The sequence below is a fragment of the Rhododendron vialii genome, chromosome 7a (assembly GCF_030253575.1).
Source record: "Rhododendron vialii isolate Sample 1 chromosome 7a, ASM3025357v1".
NCBI lineage: Eukaryota > Viridiplantae > Streptophyta > Magnoliopsida > Ericales > Ericaceae > Rhododendron > Rhododendron vialii.
In genome coordinates this window covers 28,768,139-28,792,625 of record NC_080563.1, presented here as the reverse complement: position 1 = coordinate 28,792,625, position 24,487 = coordinate 28,768,139, and the positions used below count along the sequence as shown (strand labels likewise).

The 24,487-nt window shown below is 38.2% G+C and overlaps 1 long non-coding RNA gene across 1 annotated transcript; it reads left to right on the top strand.

Annotated features, from left to right (window-relative positions):
* Positions 1 to 12,940: 12,940 nt before the first annotated feature.
* LOC131333110 (uncharacterized) lies at positions 12,941 to 14,815 on the top strand. Its single transcript, XR_009201716.1, has 3 exons — positions 12,941 to 13,128; positions 13,817 to 13,881; positions 14,502 to 14,815. It is a non-coding gene; the product is annotated as an uncharacterized LOC131333110 (long non-coding RNA).
* Positions 14,816 to 24,487: the final 9,672 nt, after the last annotated feature.

The following is a 24,487-nucleotide window of genomic DNA, read 5'->3' as shown; positions in this document are numbered from 1 at the left end:
AATTAAGAAGCAACTAATTAAAACGATGAAATTAACTAAAACTAGATACTAGCGCACCCTGCATTGCATTAACGGGTGCTTATCACACCTCCCAACTTGAGGTTTGCTAGTCCCTAGCAAATAAAATACGAAGAAATTTGAAAACTAGCAACCTTGCAATTCATTCTGCTATCATAACTTAAGGGCGCTGCTATTCGCAGCCCTCTATTTACTCCCATAGCCCGTTAAAATTTTTCAATTATACTCGACAGTTAGTTACCGAAATTGAGATATATTTTCAGCATCCAATTATCAAAATATAATATTTTTTTCAACAGATGTTTATCGAAAATGCATATTCAGCAGTTGTTTACCGAAAGTTGTACATATTTTCGACATGCAGTTACTGAAATATAATCTTGTTTTCAACAGCAATTTACCGAAATGTTATTTTTGATTTTCAACAACCATTTACCGAAATGTGATGGGCTACGGGAGAAAAGAAAGGGCTGCGAATAGCGGCACCCTAACTTAAAACATGCTCAACATTGTAAACTAACAAGAGTTCAACAATCCGGCTTTTTATTTCATTTCTACAATCCACACTTTTAGTATCCAACTAAACAGGCTAAGTATCAGGCAAGTTAAGAGCAAGCTAAAAAGGTTTGTGTCCTCGAACAATGGGAGGATACGGGACACAAAACTTGTGAATTCAGACTAAACCATATCCACCGAAGAAGTGCTTGACAAACAGGCAACAGTGAACAAGAAATACTATGCCTCAAACAATGAAAGCACTTATTCAACAGAATTGAAAACTAGCAGATGATATTTGGATAACGAAAGGAAAGCATGCCATGCAACTAATTATGCAACTATCAGACAATCAATCAAAATGGAATTCATGCGCGCTAAGGATCAACTAAGGACTTCATTAGCTTGTAATGACCTTGGATACAAAAGAAAAGGAACTACAAAAAGTGTAGTGGCCATATGCTAGCATGGTTCATCTACCCTTGGCCACTACTGACCCTAAACTACCCAAGACATGACCACACGCCGGCTAAGCACCAAACAAAGCTACGAAAAAGAAAAAATAAAGAAAACTACTAGAAAAGTCAAACTCAAACTACTACCACCGACTCCATCACACATAGTCGCCATCCTCATTCGGCTTCTCATGATATTGTGCCTCGAGCTCCCCATTTCCATCGAATTCTTTCTCATCTAGAATGTATGCTAGCCAATAAGTCAATCAATTCTCTTATCAAAGTATTCAACCCTCTTTCGAATTCAATTTTGCTCTTTCATAACATTTCTTTGATCTCCTTTCTTTGAGGAATATGGTCATTTGAGGTGAGATTTGTAGCAAGAGAGATATTGGAGCCAATTTTGGGGCTTTTTGGAGAGGGAGATGAAAATTTGGGGCTTTTGCTTTTGTAGTGAGAGAGGAAAGATAGGGAATCATGTATCAATTCTTTGCATTTTTGCATTCCAATCACTTTTATCACATTCACACCACCCCCAAATCTCCTTGAATCATTGAAAACCACTTTCACACAACCCTCCAAACATCCGGTTGCCTAGGTTAAAACAAAGAACGGAAAAGAGGACTAGGATGCAAAATAGGACTAGGTGACACATATGTGGTATAATCATGCAAAGAATGCCTTGTATGCTTTCCTAAGTGCGCTTTGGATTCCAAAATGATTGAAAATCGACATTCAAACACAATTAGAGATGGACATGCGATTATTCTCCTAACTACAAGCATTTTTATTGAAAGATGGGGATATGGGCCAAAACTTGCTCAAAAACTTAACTCAACACCTAAAACTGTTCAATTGTCAACTAAGCATGCAAATTGAGAAGCACAAAATTTCTTAGGACAGCTACGAACTCTTGCCAAATAACAATTATTGAGCATGCAACAAGTCATGAAAAAGAACAAAAACTATGATAAAAGGAAGGATTGCAAGTAAAAACCCTTTTATTTATTTTTGAAAATTTTCAATTTTCTCATGTTTTTGGTTTTTAAATTTTCAAATGTTTTTGAAATTTTCAAATTTTCTACAAAATAAAACAAATAGCCAAATAGCACATAAGCTAACCCCTCCCCCCAACTTAAAGCGATGCTATGCCCTCATAGCATTAGGAGCAAGAGCGAAGAAAGGAAGAGTGCGCGAATGTACCGTCCAAGGGGAATGTCAACCCCTAAATACCTCAACCAAGTTGGAGGATTTTATGTCATTGTTTTGCTCCAGCCAGATTAGATGCTTCCAGGGTTTACTCCTTCGGTTCTACCAACTCGGAACCACAGCTAGTCACACAGGGCCATATCCAAAGCTTTATCGGACTAACAACCGCGGCGCTTAGCCGCACCCTTGCTTAGGGCTCCTAAACGCCTCACTCACTCCAGCTTTAGACCCAATCCACCAAAGCTGGTGTGGTAGCAAATAAACCCTGCAGAAGACTTAAGAGAACGACCTTCCACAAAACAAATGACATTAAAACCACCGGCCCGTGTTATCCGGCTTCCAAACCAAAAGAAAATTAAAAGACAGAAAACAAGGAAAACACAAGAAACACTGAAAAGCAAATAAAAACATGCAAAACAGAATTAAATGCACCACCCGATCATCACGCGATCACACGAGTCATACTTTTCTTCCCATTCCCTACCGGTGGGGTAAAAAATGGGTGGCTATACTAGACCGTTGAGAGAGAAACAGAAAAGAGAGAAAGAAAAAGAGTGTGACAATGAGTGAAAGAGAGAGAAAATATGTTCATCCACATGATGGTTTCGAATTGTTATTATGCCATTAAAAGGTAATATAATAAACATAACACCCCATGCTACACTCTTTGTCAAAAATTGAACTCAACCATGCCACAAGATAAGATACTTTGAGTAAAGCAATTGTCGAGTTCGTTTTAAAAACTTAAGTTCTACCAAGTGCACAGCCCAAATCAAATCAATTTTCAATTTGTTAACAAAATCTACAATATAAGGATGATAAACCACAAGAAAATCAATTGGTTCTATGATTGGTAACTTCTCAAGAATAGGCTCACATGCATCTTGCTTTTCTAACAAAGAGTGTGAAAAATCTACCTCGCTATTCATTTCTTTAGCGGTGAGAGGATCAAGGCATGGAGAACTCGAAGGGACAGTTGTAGCTTCCATGGGTTCCACCTCTTCAAAGATTGGTCCATAAGTATCTTGTTTAGCCAACAACGAATACAAGTAATCCACTTCGGCATCCATTTCCTTAGCAGTGAGAGGTTTTTCCAACGGATCTTCATAGTAGATGTCCAACGTTTCAAGCATGTTCATCTCGTGAGCAAGGAGTAAGTCCTCCGGGGAAGAATCAAGATACGGGAGATCGAAAGAGACTACTTTAGCGTTGAGGCATTTTCCCCTTGGATCATCACATAGAGGAGCATCCACAAGAGAGGGAAGAACTTTCTTCTCTATTGAAGGTAGTTCTTCAAACTCTTCAAATTTTGGGGTCCAAGCGTTCATAGCACAAGCTTCATCCCCGTCTTTGAGCAAGGAGTACAAATAACTGACGTCAGAAGATTCGAGAAATTCAGCCTCTTTGGCTGTAAGAGCAACTTCCAAAGGATCACTATAGAGCAACTCATCCACATGTTCTTCTACGAGGGTGTCGATAAAGCTCACTTCATGTATATTCTCGTTATCTCCCATTTGACTGTCCACATTAAAAATATTGACCTCCATCTTCATGTTACCGAAAGTCATATTAAGAAGTCCGTTTTGACAGTTGATGATTGCATCCGCCGTGGCTAGAAAAGGTCTCCCAAGAATAACCGGAGTAGAAGTAGCTAAAGAGTCAGTCGGATTGGTGTCAAGAATGACAAAATCCACCGGATAAACGAATTGGCCAACTTGCACTAAAATATCTTCTACTACTCCCCTCGGTGTACGAACACTTCGATCGGCTAATTGGAGTGTGACACGAGTAGGCTTCATCTCTCCCAAACCTAGCTCTTGATAAACAGAGTACGGAAGTAGATTAACGCTAGCACCAAGATCGAGCAAGGCTTGTTCGATACGCTTCCCTCCAATTGTGACAGCAATAGTAGGGCTCCTCGGATCCTTGTACTTAGGCGCGATATTCGTTTGATTGATAGAACTCACTTGCTCAGTAAGGAATATCTTCTTTTGGACATTAAGCTTGCGCTTTCGAGTACACAAATCCTTAAGAAACTTAGCATATGAGGGAATTTGCTTGATTGCATCCATAAGAGGAATGTTAATCTTCACTTGATTGAATAACTCATGCAACTCTGCATTGTAGTTTGGTTTTGCCAAAGCCTTCAAACGGTTGGGAAATGGTGCCGGTGTTGGAATAACTCGAGGATCCGATACACTTTCCTTGTTCTTACCTTTATCCTTTTCTTCTTCTTCAAGAGTCTCCTTACTTGCTTCCTTGGGAGATTCCCCAAGGATTGGAATTGAACGTTCGATAGGCGAGGGTAACAAGGTAGGTTCTGGAGGCATCACTACTTGGTTATCCACCGTCTTGCCACTTCGAAGAGAAATAATAGCCTTTGCTTGCTCGGGAAAAGTCACCGAAGAGCTAGCAAAGTGAAGACCTTGAGAAGTCGGATTAGAATTCGGTTGCGGATTAAGTTGAGGTTGAGTAGGAAACTTCCCTTTCTCTTGTTGTAACAAACCCACCGTAGTTGTCAACTTGCCCAACTGATTTCTGATATCATTCATCATCTGAGTTTGTTGCTCATTAATAGCAGTTTGACCTTGCAAGAGAGCATTAAATTGATCTTCCCAAGAACGCTTTGGTGGTTGTTGAAACTGTGCCAGTGCTTGCTGAAATTGGTTTGGATGTGGGAACGAACCAGAAGGAGCAAAACCAGGTGGACCTTGAGCTTGAGGGAAACGGAAAGCATTCTGAGGTGGTTTCCAAGGTAATTGAGGAGCGGGGGGTGGAACTTGAGAAGAATTCCCTTCATTAGATTGATTCCAACGGAAAGCTGGATGTTGCCTTATCCCCGGATTATAAGATTGAGAATAAGGGTCAAAGCGTTGAACTGCATGAACTTCCTCCGGAGCAATTCCATTCATCACATTCTTCAAAGCAGGAATGTTTGGACAAGCATCGGTAGAATGGCCCACCATCTCGCAAATGACACAAACTTCCTCCATTTGGCGTACTGCTTTCACTTCTTGAGACTGAGCACTTTTAAGCTCTAACTTGTCAAGTTTTCGGGCTATCTCTTCCAAACGGGTTTCAACAGCTGTATGCTCCGCAATAGAGAATTTTCCTGAGCCCGTAGGGCCTTGATTGAACATCGCTCTATCTCCCGGATCTGCAAATTGCCAAGACTGGGTCTTCTCAGCTAGTGACTCATAGTAATCCCAAGCGTCCTCCGGTGTCTTCCCCATAAAATCACCTCCACCCATAGTATCCAGAAGCTATTTACTCTCTTGAGAACACCCTGTGTAGAAATAGTTGACTCTGAGATACAATGGAAGGTTGTGATGAGGAACCGACATAAGCAAGTCTTTGTATCGCTCCCAATACTTGTGATAAGTCTCTCCATCCCTTTGCTTGAAACATTGAATCTGATCGATAAGTAACTTTGTCCTACTTGCTGGAAAGAACTTAGTGGTGAAAGCATCCTGAACTTCTCCCCAGTTGCGCAAAGATTGAGGCTTCAAAGAATTGAACCATTGTTTTGCCTTGTCTTTGAGAGTGAATGGGAATAACTTCAAACGGGCTTGATCAAGTTGCCCTGGAACTGTAACGAAAGAGTGTAGAATATTCTCGAACTCCCGGATATGCAAATAAGGATCCTCCAATTCTCGGCCCTGAAATTCTGGAATTATACGAAGATACTCAGCCTTGAATTCAAATGTATTCCCAGCGGTCGGAGTCGGAATAACGATAGGAGATACTTGAGGAGCCCGTTCTGGATTCAGATAATCACGCAGAGTACGAACTGGAACTTCTTCGGCCATTGGGCCTTTGCGATTGCGATTTAATTTGCGAGGCAGAGAGTGGGTAGGATACGCCCTGGCAATGCTACGGATTCTTGGCGGAGACGAAGAACAACGAAGCCAATTTGAAATTGGGCTTCGGTAAACATGCATACACAAGCAAACACTACCAACAAACTACCAGACAGAAGGGGCCATCCCGCCACCTCAACTCAGCAAACAGAATATGCGAGGGGTTATGCCACCACATCGGCTAAGCAATGCAATCAAATTTACTAACTAACTAAATTAATTATGCTAAACTAACTAAGAACAAATTCAATACTTAGCCTGGCTTGGTTACACCTCAAGTTTAGATGAACTAGGTTAGAGGTATTCTCCAAACTAAATATGAACTACTAACATATAAACTACTAAACTACTACTACTTAACGAAAGCGGGATACTTACAGTGGTTTGTCGAACCTCCAAGAAAGCCATAATAAGAAATCCCCGGCAACGGCGCCAAAAATGCTTCGTTTGCTCCGATGTAATGGAATAACGCCCCAAGCGTAGGGCCTAAAACGTCTGTTGAAGCATAATAAACCGAAAATCCGGGATCGTACCCAAGGGAATAATTATATGGCTTGATCGGATTTGTAGATGCAAGTAAGGGCTTTCGGCTTTTAGACAGCCAACTTTGTTTTACTTTAACGGTGGAAATAAAAGGCTAAATTAAAAAGGAATTAACTAAAGAAAAGATAGGCTAGGTCTAGGAATTATTAACACCCAAGACCCGAGCTAAATCACACTTTTCACCGAACTACACAATTTAAGATACTTGGTTAAAGTTCTCAAATCGGAAGATAAAATAATTTGAGAACCAAGCTAGCTCTAGAGTTCATTTGGCAAATACCTCGAGCGACAGAGCTCTAAGCATCATGTGTGGTGGGTAGGCGAAGCTCCCACCTACACATGATCAAAGAGGTTAACACCTCGGTGATTTGACAAACAAACCCGAACCCCACATCAATTTTCAAATCAAAGTTTAAAGCTTTATTGGGTGCAAAATGCAATTTTCGCCCGAGCCATGAGGTGCTAATCACCCCATGACCTAACCCTTGAAACTACTCACTCATATCTAGAGAGATAAAAGCAAGCAAAAATCTACTCAACATAATTGAAAAGCAACACTAGAAGAAAATTAGAGATTAAGATAGATCGGGAGAAAATAAGCAACTTTAATTAAGGCAACAATAACAAAAAGTAACAACTAAGGGCAGAAATTGAAATATTCAAAACTGAGAAATGAAGAACACTCAAGAACAACAAGAACAATTTGAATCTAGATCTAAAATTAGGTAAACAAATCTAATTCTACTTGTTTTTACAAAACAATGACATAAGCTTTTATACTCTGGGTGATCCGCGCCTGGAATATTCCCAAGATGCTCCGAAAATATTGCATTTTAAACATTTCTTTTACCTTTTCTTTACTTTAATTTATTTAATGAAAATAAGGAAGTACCCCCCATTTGAAAACAATGGCATTACCAGAATTTTGATATTTCAATCCAATCAAAATGTTGACCCCCAGCTTTTAGTGTAAAACAGAAAACAACACACTTTTCTATCGAATAAATGGCTCAAAACATGACCTTAATCTTTGAATAAAACCTTGCAATTTTGAAGTTGCTCTTAGAAAAATTCAAGGATCAATTACCGCCATTTTTTATCTTGAAAATCAATATTTTTTCGAAAAGTGATTTTTCCATACTTAGACAAATTTTCGGGGGCCGACAGGGTCTTCATTGGTTTCTCGAGTACTTGGACGCACTCGGGCCATGGATGATGTCAAAATATGCCTTATTCACACGATTTACCTGAAAACACTAAAACATACCTTATGAGTAAATGCAATTAAGAAGCAACTAATTAAACGATGAAATTAACTAAAACTAGATACTAGCGCACCCTGCATTGCATTAACGGGTGCTTATCACTGAGTTTACTAATTTAGCTGAGTATGCACCTCACATGATTCCTGATGAGAACAGGAAAGCACAGAAGTTTAAGGATGGTTTGAAGTATGAAATTCAGAAGGTTGTGAAACCAATGAGGTTGCCAACATATGCTGATGTGGTTGATCGAGCCTTAATTGTGGAACAGGGAATAGAGCAATCTAGAGTATACTCTGATAATCGTAAGAGGTAGAATTCGAGTAATGGAAGTAATCAAGAGGGAGGATCAAACAAGAAGCAGAACACAGGAGGAAATAACCGGGCTAATCAAAGAGGCTATCAGAAACAGGTTACACCAAGATGTCAAATTTGTGGGAAGAATCATCCTGGAAATTGTCGATATGCGTCTATTATTTGTTTCAACTGCGGGAAATCAGGGCATTATAAAAGTGATTGCCCGAATATTGGAACTGGTGCCAATGCTACGCCGATCAACAAAAATGTAGCACGATTAGGTGTGGGAAATTCTACCACTCGGGTTCAGGGTAGAGCTTTTGCCTTGGAGCCAAGGGACCCACGCATCGACGAGGACGTGGTGGCAGGTAATATGTTATTATGTTCTTTACCAGCATATGTTTTGATAGACTCGGGTTCTTCACATTCATTTGTGTCAACAAAATTCTCTATGAAACTTCCCTCCAAGCCCGAGCTTCTTGGGTTTGAACTCTGGGTTTCTCAGCCCATGAGTAACGGCATGGTCTGCACTAAGTCCATAAGGACTGTGCTATATGTTTTGCCGATGTTTGTCTTTCTGTGGATCTTATACCTCTAGAAATGAGTTGTTTTGACGTCATTCTTGGTATGGATTGGTTATCAGTCAACCAAGTTTCTATCGACTGTGCCAATAAGTGTATCATGTTCCAAAACTCTGATCAAGAAATCTGTTTTAAAGGTATGGGAGTTTCTTCACCCCCGTACCTGGTATCGGTTACTCAGGCACGACGACTACTTAAAAAAGGTTGTCAAGGCTTTCTTTGTAGTGTTTTATCTACTCCAGCAGAGGAGTTAAAATTTCTAATAGTCTTGTGGTTCGGGAGTTTCCGAACGTCTTTCCTGAGGATCTACCTGGGGCACCAGTAGACCGTGAAATTGAGTTCACAATTGAGGTGGCCCCTAGGACTTAATCGGTATCAAAGGCTCCGTATCGTATGGCTTCGTTAGAGTTGAAAGAACTAAAGACCCAGCTACAAGAGTTATTGGACAAAGGTTTTATTAAACCAAGCACATTGCCCTAGGATGCTCCTGTACTGTTTGTCAAGAAGAAGGATGGGACAATGAGATTATGTATTGACTACAGAGAGCTGAACACGTTGACGATTAAGAACAAGTATCCGTTGCCAAGAATTGATAATCTATTCGATCAATTATAGGGGGCTAAAGTGTTCTCCAAAATTGACTTGCGGTCTGGGTATCATCAACTAAAAGTGAAAACTGGAGATGTTGAAAAGACTGCGTTTCGGACTCGCTACGGTCATTACGAATTCCTTGTAATACCTTTTGGTGTGACGAATGCACCAGCGGCTTTTATGGACTTAATGAATTGTGTCTTCAAAAAATACTTGGATGATTTCGTCATTGTCTTCATTGACGACATCCTGGTATACTCCAAAGATAAGACTCAACATGAAGTGCATTTGCGAATAGTATTACAGACGTTGCAGAAGCAAAGGTTGTATGCTAAATTTAAGAAGTGCGAATTCTGGTTGGACAAAGTGGTGTTTCTAGGACACGTCATCGGAAGGGAAGGAATTTCTGTGGATCCTCAGAAGGTTGAGGCAATCGTGAATTGGCCTAGACCAACTATTGTGACAGAAGTAAGGAGTTTCTTAGGCCTTGTAGGCTATTATCGAAGGTTTGTTCAGAATTTCTCCAAGATTGCAATACCATTAACTGAGTTGACTCGAAAAGGGAAACCTTACATTTGGACTGATAAACACAAGAAGAGTTTCCAAGAGTTGAAACAGAGGCTCATTTTGGCACCGATCCTTACACTTCCAGAAAGGCGTAGAAGGATTTGCTATTTACAGTGATGCATCCCGACAAGGATTAGGTTGTGTTCTAATGCAGCACGGCAAAGTCATTGCTTATGCCTCACGTCAATTGAAACCACATGAGAAGAATTATCCTATTCATGATCTTGAGTTGACAGCTGTGATTTTTGCATTAAAGATTTGGCGACATTATCTGTATGGAGTTGCCTGTGAAGTCTACACCGATCATAAAAGTCTGAAATACATTTTCACCCAAAAAGAACTAAATATGAGGCAACGACGCTGGTTAGAGTTAATCAAGGACTATGATGTTAATATTCAATATCATCCTAGGAAGGCATATGTTGTGGCAGATGCCCTAAGTCGAAAAGCAATGGGGAACCTGAATTATTTGCTTACAAGACAACCTATTTTGCTTGATGAAATGGATCGAATGGAGTTGGAGGTGAAACTTCATGGGTCAATCAGTATGTTTGCAACTATTATGGCTGAACCGGCAATCATAGAGGAGATTAAACTAAGGCAAAGTGAGGATCCTAAGTTACAGAAGATTCGTGAAGGAATTGAAAAAGAACCACATTCAGATTTTACAATCGTCAATGGTCTGATGAAGTTTCAAGACCGAATTTGCGTCCCTAACATATCAGACATCCGACAACAGATTTTGGATGAGTGTCACAAGTCTAAACTTGTAGTCCATCCGGGACAGATGAAAATGTATCAAGATTTGAGAAAGGTGTACTGGTGGATGGGTTTGAAAAGAAGTGTGGCCGAGTACGTTAATCGATGTTTGCAGTGTCAACAGATTAAGGCTGAACGCCGAAAACCGGCAGGACTATTACAGCCACTACCAAAAGCTGAATGGAAATGGGAGCACCTCACTACAGACTTCACTGTTGGATTGACACGTACCCCCAAAGGAAACAACTCAATTTGGGTGATTGTGGATCGATTGACGAAGACGACACATTTCTTACCAGTGAAGACGACAAATTCCATGGACCAGCTAGCAGCTCTTTATGTTCATGAGATTGTTCGACTCCACGGGGTGCTTGTGTCTATCACATCAGATCGTGATACGAGATTTACTTCTTGTTTTTGGAAAAGCTTTCAGAAGGCACTGGGAACTCAGCTGAATTTTAGTACCGCTTTTCACCCCCTGACTGATGGACAGTTAGAACGCACTATTAAGACCTTAGAAGATATGTTACGTGCCTGTTCGTTGGACCTTCAGGGAAGTTGGGAAGAGCATCTACCATTAGCAGAGTTTTCTTATAATAACAGCTTTCAGGCAAGTATTGGGATGGCACTGTATGAGGCTCTCTACGGTAGGCAGTGTAGATCACCTGCATGTTGGACAGAGGTTGGCAAGGGACAACTATTTGGTCCAAATTTGATTTTCGAGTCTGCAGAGAAAATAAAATTAATTCGTGAAAAATTGAAGACAGCTCAGGATCGACAAAAGAGTTATGCAGATGCTGGGAGGAGAGAACTTACATTCCAAGAAGGTGATTGGGTGTTTCTGAAAGTATCACCAATGAAAGGGATACTACGTTTTGGAAAAAGGGGCAAGTTGAATCCTCATTTTGTAGGGCCCTTCGAGATTATTGAAAAGATTGGGCCCGTTGCTTATCGACTCACGTTGACACCTAAACTCGCAAATGTTCATGATGTTTTTCATGTCTCTATGCTGAAACCTTATGTTGCTGACGCATCACATGTGCTCACTCAACCCCCAATCGAACTCCAAGAGAATCTAACTTATGAGGAACATCCCGTTCGTATCTTGGATCGTCGAGTTAAACAGCTACGTAATAAGGTCATTCCTCTGGTCAAGGTTTAGTGGGAGAACCACTCAGGTGGCGAAGCAACCTGGGAGAAAGAGGACGATATGCTTCAGCATTATCTTGATTTATTCATTGAAGGTATATTTTACTCTACCCCCTTAAATTTTGTCAAGTTTGGAGGACCAAACTTCTTAAAGTGGGGGATGATGTGATAACCGTTCTTAACAATAAAAAAAATCTAGTTGTAATTTTTAGGTTCTACTTTTAATTTTCGTTACCGCGGTTAACTTTAGAATAATTCTTCTAGCCAACGGTTAATTTTTGGTATTTTTCTGAAGACGAAGTCCGAACGGCGCAACCGGTCGGGAACCTGTTACACACCATCAGCGGGATATCATTCCAAGCCAAGATTTTATAAAGCAGCAGCCATCTTTAATTTTTGCCTGTTGAATAATTGGGCTGAGTTAGAGACCGGATAGGAACACATGGTTTGAGATATACGAATTTAATTTTGTCAAAAGCTTGTCTTCTCCTTCGTTTTATAAACCACTTCCTCTGACATTATATTGTTCCCAAGCAATTCTTAGAGCAAGATAGTTTCCTCTTTCTCTCTTATTATAAACATCTCTTTTGTATCTCCAGTAAAAGAAAACCCACCATTCCCGACACCCCTTGCTCTAGCTTTCTTCTTCCCCGGTGAGTGGCGAACCGCTCCGGCATTTTCCTCCATCCGGTCAACTTTCACTCTCTTTTCCTCCCACTCCGTAAAACCCGTGGCAACTCGCTTTTCGGTAATTTTCTCTCTTGTGGCTCCCTTTATTTGCGATAACTAGGTCTAATAATGTAACACCCAAGATGTTTAATTATGCTAATTATGCTTATTTAAGTATAAGTTAATCATAGATGTTAAATTATGTGGCTTTAAGTGCTTACGTGTCTTTTATGTGCTACGTGAAACACAGAAATTATGTTTGAATTATATGCCATGTATATGATTTATGTGTTATGAGTCAAATTTCCTAAGACAAAACATAGGGATTCATAAAACAAGGTTATGGGTCAATGTGAAAATATTATTGGGTCCTTATTTGAAGAGAATGTTATGTGAGGGTTCATTTGATAATTAGATCACCCCTTTTCTAGACAATTCCAGACTTGGAAGGAAGAAAAAAAAAAGTATCGGCTCCCACCCCCTCTCATTCTTCCAACGTCCTATCTCTCTCACTCCTCTCAAAAAAAAAAAATTCAAGAAGTTCCCCCATCTTCTACTTCTAGGGTTTTGGTTCTAGGGTTCAATCAAGTTCTTGGAGCAAGATTTAATCTCAAATCCATCTCTCACCCAAGTGTTTGAAGCTCTCTCAATCCATGGTTTAAACCTAAATGAGGTAAGTTTTCTTGTAGTGAGTTTGAAGAGAAATCTGTCCAGAAATTTACTGGAATTTGTACCCTAAACCATGAATTTTTAGACATAGTAAATCGTCTTCAAAAATTACTAAATTGTTATGTGATGTTCCTCAATGAGTCTACAATGTTGTGTAAAAATTTGGGATTAATACTCCTTAAAACGAAGTCTAGAAAAATCTCGCACTAGACTGCACTCTGTTTTTCTGCTACTGCTGAATCTCTGTTTTGGCCTTCGATTTTTGATGTGTTTGACCTAGTTTCTCATCACGTTATTTTTCTGAAATTTTTATGTGGGGTACCCATATGTGTCTACTGTATTGTGTCCAATAATTAGAGTAAAACTCAAAGAGAATAATTTTAAACAATTCATTTACTAAGCTACGTTCTGTTTTGGACTGTGCTGAATTCTGCAGTTTTGTTCCTTATTCTTCTAATTTTTAAGAGAAGTTCTTGGCCACGTAAATCCTCAAGAAAATTTGATACCATGTGAATATGAGTCCCCTTTATGCGTTAAAATTTTAGAGACCTAGTTCATTGTGGTTTATCCTCAAGAATAATTGGAGCAGATCATGGTTAACTTGTCATTTTTTTTTAGGGAATCATGCATGTGCATCATCTTACAAGTTTTTTTGTGTGTAAATGATGTGTGTGTTCATATACAATATGTAGGATTCAGTGAACAAGAGAAGGATATAAGTGACTCAAGTTGATGTTTACTTGAAGTGCAAAGGAAAGTGAGTAATCTCATACTTTGAAATGGGAAATTTTATGAACTTCTTTTTTCTATGAAGTGTGGTTTGGTTTTCCTATGCTATGAAGTAATATGTCTACGTGATTCGAGTGTTATGTTATAATGCGGAATGGTTCTCAATGTGCTTTCTAAGATGTTACAAGCCCATGTATGTTATAAGTCTTAGTCTATGAAGTGTGTACGCCATGCCCTTGCTTTATACTGTATGTGCCCGCTGGTGGGTTCCATAATAGCTAGCATTATGTGCCTCCCTGGAGGGTTCTATAATATCCAGGTATGTGCCTTTCTGGAGGGTTCTATAATATCCAGTATGTGCCTTCCTGGAGGGTTCCATAATATCCAAGTATGTGCCCTTGCCGATGGGTACCAATAATCGGCCGGGATCCCAATATGTGTCAAGTATGTATATGTGTGTGATAAACTTGGTGGTGTTGGCTATGTAAATGTGTTCGAGTACTTTATGCTTTCATGTAAAATATCTTTTGGATTCTTTTAAATGTTCGTAACTAGTGTGTTGTATGTTTGTTGAATATTCAAAACCCAAATTAGAGTATGAGCTTTACTCACTAAGCTTTCAGCTAACGGTTTAATTACCAATTTCAGGTGATGAAATATGATAGCTTATAGGTGCAATGTTTTGTGCAAGTTTGGGCTTCATGGAATCGTTTTGCATATAGAAAGGAAGTAGAAAGAAGACTTGTATTTTGGCCATGTTTTGTACTTGTTTTTCCCCTATGATCAAGGATGTATATATTTTAGCAAAGTGATGTACGTAAGTTATGTATTTTAGGAAAAGGTTATGGATGTTCATACTAATATAATTATGATGTCTTGAAAGTTATCAATGTATGGATGCTCTAGACCAAATGGGTTGTGCTAATTTTGCCTAAACTTGTTTATGGTTACTTTTATTAATAGACCCCATAAATTTAAGTGAAGTCTTTTTTTTAATTGCTTCCGCAAATGTTTAGTTATTTTTATTTGGAGCGCTTTCTTGAGCCCATTTGGTTATGTTTGAAGGCCTTGTTGGCCGGTCACGTGCCACAATTCCCTATTAAGGGGTCTAAGGATCGCGGGACTTGACAAATAAAAAAACACAAGAAAATGGAAATAGAAAACACCGGCCATGGCCACTACCATGGCCGTTGAAGCACACCACCACTTCACTAGCTCATTTGTCTTATATATCATAATGGGTTTTGGACTCAGTTTTATAGGAAATAGTCAATTAGGTTCCGTTTCAAATAGGTATTAAATGGGTAATTACTTTTGTGACCGAAATAGGTTCCGACGTTAATAAATAAGTTTGCACGTGTATTGGCTTGTGGTTCACACTCCATAGGTGAGTTACGAATATACCCTGGTTACATAAATTTTATGAAATGTTTTATAATTGCGTTTATTAAATGCATCGATACAAAAGGATGAGTTTACGAAAATAGATGTATTGTACAGAAGCGTCATAAAGCATAACAAGCATAATTTGGATTGATATTTCAAGATGAGCATGGGATGAGTTATAAAAGAAAGAATGAAATGATTTATTGTATCGAAACATCTGGGTGATGATTTGGCGCCCAAAGTATAAAGGATATAGCCGGGTATCCTATGGACTTGATATCATTTCCCAAAAGGCGGGGTCGCTCCCCCAAATAGTTGCCGGTATTCCACCCGTTAAAGATGTATAATTCGATAGTAACGGTTTGCAATTTCGAGCCTGAAAACTTGCATTTAATTTATTATTGAACAAATTCATTTGAGATATTACCGTGTTTTATTTGAAGAGCATATTATTCCCATGTGAAATATGTAACCTTGGTATGTCGTAATTCTCACTGAATTGGTTTTGTTTTTATGAAACCCTTTCAAGAAATCAGGGTTAAGAGTGGTACTATTGTCGAGTGATGTATTATGGTGATTGCAGTTGCCATCGTTATTCTTCAACAAACTGGATTTGGAATTTGTAATACAGGATTGTGAGACTTGTGTGTTTTAATTTCATTTGTTGGCACTATCTGACCACAGGTTTGTAATTAACGCCGTTAGGCGAATACGTATTTGATTTGCACGTAAATCAGCTATGGAGTATTTAAATAAAATTAATGCTTCTTGTTTTGGTAAAATTTTACATACATATCTTAAGGTGAAGGCCTCGGGTGATTTTTATTTCACTGGCCGGTCATAGATTCCACCAATATGGTCTGGGTCGTGACATAATCAATTCTTCTAGCTTTTCTTTATCTGTTCTTTACTTTTTGCGATCAAGAACTGACAAAGAATGTTCTATTTGGACAAAATCTACTGGATCATAATCTATCTGGATTAACTGTTCTTCTTCTTCCATTAACCATTCTGTTTCAATAGTTTCATCTATGGTTTCTTCATAAGAATCTAAATGTGTATCTGGGAATTCTCTCATTATTTTTTCTATTTGTTCTTTTACTATCTCATTTTCTTTTATGGTTCCACCACGCTTAGCTGACAATTCGAGTCTAAATTTTGGGCATGTAAAGTCTCAACCTGTAAACTACGTTTATGAAATGTTACAAAATGTTTACTAAATGTGATACTCCCATTCATACTGTCTATAAAATTTAATCCTAAGATAAACTTATAGCTGTGGTTGATATTGCCTATCCATACCATAGGCAATGGGTAGGTATGCTGTTGCTGGAGTCTGTTGGTAAATCTGATGCTACTATTCATAAGATCAGCCTTGGTTATGTATCCTGGTTTGGTATAATATTCGACTGGTATGAGATCATGGCTGATGTGGCTTTTACTGGCTCCTATATCAATCATAGCTTTGAGTACTATGATCTTTCCTGGATTTTTACTTCTAGCTGGTAATAGGATTTCACAATTTATTTTAATGAGACTATTTTCTCCTATCCTATTGACGGATTCTATAATGTTACAATGGTCTTCTATGGTTTCGAAAGATTTTAAGGACTAATTTGTCTCATGTAACTGGTTTCTTAATCTACTATTTTCTATTTTATATGTTTCTATTTCTATAGACAAGATTTCTATCTTCTTTTCTAATTCACTTGCCTGTTTTTCAAACTGGAATTTGGTTCTATCTAATTCTAGCCTGACTGTGGCTGCTTCTAGCTTAGCTTCTTGGAGGGCTAATTTTGAATTCTGGTTTAATACTAGTTGTTGTATACTGTCACTTAAATCTACCAGGTCTCTATCTATTTGGTGATTTTTCTTAAGACAAAATTTACGAATGTTTTTCTTACAATTACTACATACACTTCTAAATAATCAAAATGGATAACCATTGCATTCTAATGCTGTTTTATAAAACAAATTATCACAACTATTCATTCTCCATTGGCTAATCTTTTAACCTCTTCTAAAAGGGTTTCTATTTTTTGGAGTTCGCTGTCTAATTTTGTTTTGACCTGGACTGAGTTCTGTTTTATTCTATCAACTTCAAGTCTAAGACTTTCCACTAAATTTTTGGTTTCTGTTTCTATGTCTTTAGGCTAAGTAGTGTCTAACTTACTGGATAGGTCTATTATATCTTGTTTGCAGGGTAATTTATCTGATATTATGAGCTGTTTTTCTTCTAGTTTACTAATTCTTCTCAAAATTTCTTAATGCAAATTTTTAAAATAATCTAAATTTTTTGATTGTCTATTAAATTTGAATCTGTTAATATTTTCTAAGATTTGGGTGGTTTGTTCAAGAGATTTTCTCGAAAACTCTTCAAACTGATTTCTGGTTACTATGATGCCTTTAACTTCTAGGCTAAATTTTTTATCTAAGCTACAACTGAGTTGTTCCACTAGCTGAAAACCTATTTTAACCTGACTATTCTGTTTTAACTGTTGAGATCTAATTTCACTTAAACTAGGATTAATTGCTCTTATTAAGTCATCAATCATAACAAGATTGAACTAAACAAAATAAATAACTAAACAGTAAATAAGGATCTTTAATCTGGTTACTTGAATTAACAAATAGTACTGGAGGCTCTGATACCAATTTTTTGCATGGGTCTGTAATATTAAAATGCAGAAATTAAAAGTTTAATAGAAGGGGTCCTAACTATGATTATTTAAAAGTTCTAGCAAAATATATAAAAGGCATTGTAATTTGCTTACGAATAACTGGGAAGATTTGTGGTGGTGATGATGGTGTGTTGGTGGCGATAGTGGTGGTGGTGGTGGTGGTGTTGGAGTGCTAGCGATAGTGGTGTAATGGTGGTGGTGGAGTGATGGTAATGTAACGGTGGTAGTGAGTGGTGGTGGTGGTGGCGGTGGAATGATGGTGTAACGGTGACAGTGAGTGGTGTCGGTGGAGTGATAGTTGTGCAATGGTGGTATTATGGTGGTGGCGGCGGCGATGGTGTGGTAGTGGTGGTGGCAGTGTGGTAATGGTTGTGGTGATGATGGAGTGATAGGGGAGTGGTGATGGTGTAGTGGTGGTAGTGGTGGTGGTGGTGGTGGTGGAGTGGTGGCGAGAGTGGTGGTGGTGGTGGTGATGGTGGTGAAGTGGTGGTGGTATGGTGATTAAATGCAAATACACAAGAATTCAGCCAGAATTAAGTAGCTCAAAGCTACTTATTTTTTTCAACTTTTTAGCTTAGATTTTAAGTAGCACTTAATTTGCTAAGCAATGTATAATGTCGTTATCAAACCTAGTGAATCACTTATTACTTAATTGATTCAATTTTAAGTGCTGAATTTAGGTTATTAAACAAGTCTAATTAGGGTGTGAAATAGAAAATTTTCAATCTGAACATTAACCGGGTCAAAATGGGCTTGAAAAGGAGACTTAATTTAGTTCTCAAAAAACCGAACTTCATATATATGGTTGTGACCTCGTTGGGAAGCTCGACAGACAATTTAGAAGACCAATTTGCAGTAAAATTTGTCTAAATGGTGGTCTTTCTAGACGGTCTAAACACGAGAAGGCCGGGAATTTTTTCGGGAAAATGACGGCCCATGACGTGTTTTGATAATTAATACCCGCCAGGCACTTAATTTGTTAAGCAATGTATAATGTCGTTATCAAAGCTACTGAATCACTTATTACTTAATTGATTTAGTTTTAAGTGCAGAATTTAGGTTATTAAACAAGCCTAATTAGGGTGTGAAATAGAAAATTTTCAATCTGAACATTAACCGGGTCAAAATGGGCTTGAAAAGGAGACTTAATTTAGTTCTCAAAAAACCGAACTTCATAAATATGGTTGTGACCTCGTTGGGAAGCCCGGCAGACAATTTAGAAGACCAATTTGCAGTAAAATTTGTCTAAATGGTGGTCTTTCTAGACGGTCTAAACACGAGAAGGCCGGGAATTTTTTTGGGAAAATGACGGCTCATGACGTGTTTTGATAATTAACACCCGTCAAGGACATGCTGAGAACATTTGTTAATGCTAAAATGTCCTTGGAGGGTTTTAATTATCAAACACGCCCTTGGCCTTGGGAAAATGACGGCCAAGGACGTCAGCATTAACAAATGTTCTCAGCATGTCCTTGGCGGGTATTAATTATCAAAACATATCATGGGCCGTCATTTTCCCATAAGTGAAACGCTTTTAGTCATTGCAGCATGTTTGTATCGATAGTGCCCCGTTGCGGCACACTTTTTTTGTTTGGAGTCGCCACTTGGTTTAGGAACCAAAGAATCAAATTGAAATTTCATTTTCATATAAATATCCACATGCTTTCTAGAGCTAGTTCAGTTATTCAAGACTCTTACATCTCACTAGGAGATCAGAAGTTCGAGTCTTCCCATCTGCGTGTGAGTATTCTTTCCTTTGTACTTATTGGGGTTATTTCTCTCCTTAATGGGGGCTTGTAGTTGAGTTGGGCTTTTAGTGATTGTAGTCCATTTGATGGACTTATTTATCCTATTGGTTCAGTTGTTGGGCTGATTATCTCGTGTACTCTTACAATGAATATAATGTCCCATATTTGTACTTTGTACTTCATATATTATGTAATGACCTCTCCTAGCAATTGGCCAGAAAAACATCTACCTACGTTAAATTTTGGGTGCAATTGATTGTTTGGTCTTTGCGTGAAGTACTTTGCAAGATAGAATCATAGGTCATGGGGAATGGGGTGTGTGTAAGGGTCTATCATTGGGCTGGCCCGGGCCAGCACGCCAACTCACTACTCAAGTCTGTCCATGGATTGGGCTGATTGAACTTATTCTTTTTTGCGGGCCGGGCTACCTATTTTAAATTGAAGCCCAAGCCCGCCCATAAATTGACAGTCTGGTGTCATTGCAGTAGTTGGGCTTTCATTTCATTATAGTAGTTGGGCTAGAATTTTGATCTCATAATGAGATTCTCATTACAGTAGTTGGGCATATTACTGGTTGTGAAAGTACCTCTACCATAAATTTTCCCTTGCACCCAAACAAAAAAAAAGAAGCTCTACCATACTACGAGTTACCAACGGTCAAAAGAGAAATGAAAAAAAATACTCCTTCTGTCCCATAATGTTTAGCATTTTCAGGAATGCGTGTCATTTTTAAATTACATATATCTTTCAATCCATAATTTTTTAGGCGATTTTTTAAACTTTGTTTAATAGAACAAATTAAACTCTATCAAACAAGATCCATATTGCTTATAAAAAAAATTATGGATAAAAAGATATAGTTAATTTTTTCATAAGGCTGGAATAGTGAAAGTGCCAAACATTATGGGACGGAGGGAGTAATAATAATTGCATTTGCACATTAAATTTAATGTTTTATTAATCAGAAGATGAAAAAATATTTTAACCACTCAAATTAAATATGCATAAATTGTTACACAAAAAGAAAAAGGCTAGGAATTGCATTGCTACAAATATGAACATCCCAATTAGGTTGGCACCTACACACTTGTCAATCATGTGCACAACTCAACCCTTATAATTTGTAAATTACAAAATACATAAAGAAAAAATGATCTTTATTCAAGAAGAGTATACTATGCATCAATGCATGTGTGCTAAAAAATGGGTTTTAGGTGATTTTCGGGCTATCGCAGGCGGGCCAAGCAAAAATTTCTAGGCCCAAGCCCGGCCCATGAAAAATTTAGGCTGGGCTAGTCCATCCGTTGGACGGGCTCAAGCGGGGCAATAGCCTAGCGGTTTGGGTGGGCTCAAGCGGATTGTGGGCCGCGGTCTAAATGATGACCCTTGCGTGTGTGTGGTTGGGGGGCTAGGAGGGTGGAGCAAAGGGGGAGGAAGGCGGTAGTTGTCGATGGTGGGGATCGGGTAGAGAGGAAAGGGAGGCATAACGAGGAGGGAGGAATTAGGTGGGATCGTGAAAGAATGACATGGTGGGGGATTAGAGAGAGAAAATAAATTGATTTTTTTCTCTCGGGAAAATAAATTGATTGGATGAGTTTAATTTCTGGATTTTTTTGGTTCGGATCAAACTTTGTGCTTTTGAATTTGAAAAATTAAAGTAGTGGACAATCCCAAGGCATGCCGCGTGGTGTGGTGGATAACAGGTTTGGTTGGGCCATACTTCAACAAGGCCCAGTCTATGACTTGAGAGATTGTTGAGAAGTTTTACATATTTCCAAAAGAGGTTAAATTTTTTACACCATCGGTGTAAAAATTTGTTTCCTCCAAATCAATTATATTGCGTCACGTCGCCATATTTTATTGATTGAGATCACTATTTTGTAACGTTGCGCAATATAATTGATTCGGAAAAAACAAATATTTATAATGACGGTGTAAAGAATTTATTTTCTCATCAAAAAGCAAGCAAGAATGAAAATAGCGGTGTCTTCTCAAATGAACAGAATAAAAACTTGTCATTTCGGATTGAAGTGAAGACAGAGTTCAATCCCGATTTTTCGGGACTTAAAGCAAAAGTAAAAAATAGGACCTCTTTTGTTGGACTATAATAAGGAATATAAAAGTAGGAGGACCCTTACAATTCATAATTTTTTGGAGGTCTAAAGCGGTCGCAATATAAATTTTAGCTTAGATCCGGCTCTGAGTGAAGAAACCTAGAGGAAGGTTGTATAAAGAACTTGAAAGGACTGTGGTTACACCATTTGGTAGTACTATTTTGATGTTAAATATTTATCAACATCCCTTCGCAATAACGATACAGAATTGCTATCAGCTACGACTAAAATCCCGATTTCCATCCCGATCCTACGTGTAAAGCAGTACAGAAATCACATTTTGGGAAGTTCATCTTCTGAACTACTGCTGCTATTACTTTCTAATTCTTCTAAAACGTTTATTTCTTCCGGTCCTATGCTCACCAAACTGTATATTGATTTTGTATCACTATCTTCTAATTTCATTTCTATGAATTCAATATTATCAAAGTCTTCTAATTCTGCTATAAGATTTGCCTTCTCCGTAGTTGCTTCGTTTGCTCCGATATAAGAGATATTGCCCCAAGCGTAGGGCCTAATACGTCAGTTGAAGCATGATACCCGGAAATCCGGGATCGTACCTAAGGGAATAATTAATACGGCTTTGCTGGATTTGTAGATGCAAGCAAGGGCTTTCGGCTTTTAGACAGCCAACTTGGTTTTACGTGCGTAGTGGAAATTAAAAGGGCCTAAATTGAAAAACTAATAAACTAAGATAAAAGACAGGTTAGGTCTAGGAATTACTAACACTCACGACTCAAGTTAAAACTGCATTTCTTACCCAAATACGCAATTCAGGATACACAATTAAGGTTCCCGAATCGGAAAATAGAATGGTTCGATCACCAAGTTAGCTCTAGAATTTATTTAGCAAATGTCTCATGCGTCAGAGCTCCAAGTATCATGTGTGGTAGGTAGGCGATGCTCCTACCTACACATGATCAAGGAGATTAACACCTTAGCGATTTGACAAATAAACCCGAACCCCACATCAATGATCGAAACCAAAGGTTTAAACTTTATGGTGAAAAAAACACAATTCTATTTGAGCCATGAGGTGCTAATCACCCCGTGACCTAATCTTGGAAAACTACTCACCCATATCTAGAGAGATAAGAGCAAGCAAAAATCTACTTAACATAATGAAATAACAAGACTTGAAATAAACTAGAGATTAAGATAGATCGGGAGTAGAGCAACAACTTTAATTAAAGCGACAATATCAAAAACTAACAAATAAAGGAAGAAATTAAAATATTCAAAGCTGAAAATGAAGAACACTCAAAAACAATGCAAAGAGATTTAAAATCTATTCTAGATCTAAAAGCTGTACTACTCAATTCTATCTACTTGTTTGTACAAAATGATGACACAAGCTTTTATACTCTTGGGATCCACGTGCAGAATATACCGCGAGATGCTCTGAAGATTCTCCCCTAAGGCCCTCGACATCGATGGCAACAGGCTTAGATTGCTACGCTAAGTAAAGATTGCATTTTAAACCTTTCTTTTACCTTTTCTTTACTTTAATTTATTTAATGAAAATAAGAAAGTATCCCCCATTTGGAAACAATGGCATTACCAGAATTTTGAGATTTCAATCCAATCAAAATGTTGACCCCAAGCTTTTAGTGTAAAATAGAAAACAACACACTTTTCTATCGAATAAATGGCTCAAAACATGACCTTAATCTTTGAATAAAACCTTGCAATTTTGAAGTTGCTCTTAGAAAAATTCAAGAATCAATTACCGCCATTTTTTATCTCGAAAATCGATATTTTTTCAAAAAGTGATTTTTCCATACTTAGACAGATTTTCAGAGACCGACAGGGTCTTCATTGGTTCCTCGGGTACTTGGACGCACTCGTGCCATGGATGATGTCAAAATATGCCTTATTCACACGATTTACCTGAAAAGCACTAAAAACATACCTTATGAGTAAACGCAATTAAGAAGCAACTAATTAAGCGATGAAATTAATTAAAACTAGATACTAGCGCATCCTGCATTGCATTAACGGGTGCTTATCAGTAGTTTTCTGGTTTTTTCCTTTATTAGGGCATCTATTTGCTAGATGATCTTCTGAATCACATATAAAATATTTACACTTATGGGTTTGAGTTGATTGAACTCTTTTCCTAAAATGTCTTTTGGGTTTTGGCCTAAATTGTTGTTTACTGGGTGTCTGCTTATAGAACTGACTTCTCCTGTATCTCTTTCTAGGATAATAACCATGTTTCTGGTTGCTATAGTTATGTCTTCCTTCTACATGAGCTATCTTCTTTTGATACTTACTGGCTTTCTTCTGATATTTATAAAATTTGTTTTTCTTTTTCTTTCTCTTTTCTTTGTCATATCCATACTGTTGTGGAGTATATATGACTTGGCTACAAAAATTTAACTTATTCTTCTTTATTCCTTTCTGAATCTCAAGTGTAGTACACTTATCTCTGAGTACTGCAAATACAAACTAGATTCTAGGACTGATTCCTAGATGCTGGTTTTCGTCTCCATTTGTGGCTTTCCATATTTCTTCCCTTAATGGAACTGGGAGTTTCCTAAAGAATTTATTACTAATTTCTGGATCCAAGGCTCTTCATGTTTGTGATGCAAGTGCTATAAGAGGTTCAAACAGTGCCACCCTTTGGGATGCAAATACTCTAATTGTAGTAGTATTGTGGCTTAACTTCCCCATTTCCATCTTTCTTTCTATCAGAAAAAGTT